The 1,062-nt window shown below is 70.8% G+C and overlaps 1 pseudogene; it reads right to left on the bottom strand.

The window, feature by feature from the left end:
• Positions 1-6: 6 nt before the first annotated feature.
• On the bottom strand, positions 7-1,059 carry LOC101026459 (annotated as a pseudogene).
• Between the last annotated feature and the right edge of the window lie 3 nt (positions 1,060-1,062).

Genomic DNA, 1,062 nt, shown 5'->3' with positions numbered 1-1,062 from the left:
GCCCCACAAAGTGCTGGGATTACAGGCGCCAGCCACCGCGCCCGGCCCTACTTCACTCCTAACGCCCACCATCCGTGCTTCCAAATGTTTGCTGAATGACAAGGTGAACGAGTGAATGGGACTACGTGACTTCGGGCAGCAGGCAATCCTATTCCTTGGACCTCAGTTTCCCTTTTTGTAAAGCAAGCCTGTCTCTCGCTCTCTGTCCTAAAAGCCTGAGTTCTGGGCTTGAGATGAGCGCGTCCTGTAGAGCAGACTCCAGGTGGACGTTGAGCTGGGTCTTCTAGGAGGCCAGGATCCGGCCAGCTCTTGGGTCCGGTCCTCCTGTGGGACCCCGCACGCCCAGTCCCAGCGCTGCCGCGCCCAACCTCCCTTTGTTCCCCTAGGCCCCACCTTCTCCGCGCAGCCTGCTCCCCCTTGGCCGGGGGGCGGGCCCTGGGCGCCCGGCTCCGCTGGGGGCGGGGCGGCGGGAGGCGGGCGGGGCCGTGTGCACCTGCAGGGTGTGTTTCCCGGCCGCAGCCCCGCGCCAGCTGCAACTCCTTGATCGGAGCCGGATCCTGAGCGGGGAACACGGGCTGAAGCGGCGCGGCGGCGGCCCCGCCCCGGGGCTCCCTTGTTGAGGCTGCCGTGGCTCTGTCGGCTGCTCAGCTGCGCTCCAGTCGGCCCAGGCGCCGCGGCGAGGAGCTAGGGCTGGGAGGCCGCGGCCTGAGGTGAGACGGCGCCATGGGCGACGGGGTCTCCGGACTGGGCGGGGGTCTCTGCCCCGGGTGTGGCGGCTCTGGGCTGGGCTCCGCAGGGTCCGAGGTCGGGATCCGGGGTCCTTGCGCCTGGGCTTTGTCTCGGCCCCATGTGGCACCGGGGGCTTCGCGCCTGCTGCGATACCGCGTGGGCCCGCGCGGGGGTGTCCCGGTCGCCCTGCGGGTGGGGGCCGGTCCCCACTGCTCCCCGGCTCCCCGCGTCTGCCGCGGAGGGGACTGCATGGACCCGGGCGCTGGCTTCTGCCCCGTACCCCGCAGCGTGGCTGGTCCCCGCGTGCGGCAGAGGGGGCCCTGCGAGGACCCA

This window comes from Papio anubis, unplaced genomic scaffold (genome assembly GCF_008728515.1).
Source record: "Papio anubis isolate 15944 unplaced genomic scaffold, Panubis1.0 scaffold9094, whole genome shotgun sequence".
Classification (NCBI taxonomy): domain Eukaryota; kingdom Metazoa; phylum Chordata; class Mammalia; order Primates; family Cercopithecidae; genus Papio; species Papio anubis.
Note: the sequence above shows the minus strand (reverse complement) of the source record. Positions and strands in the feature narration are given on the sequence as shown.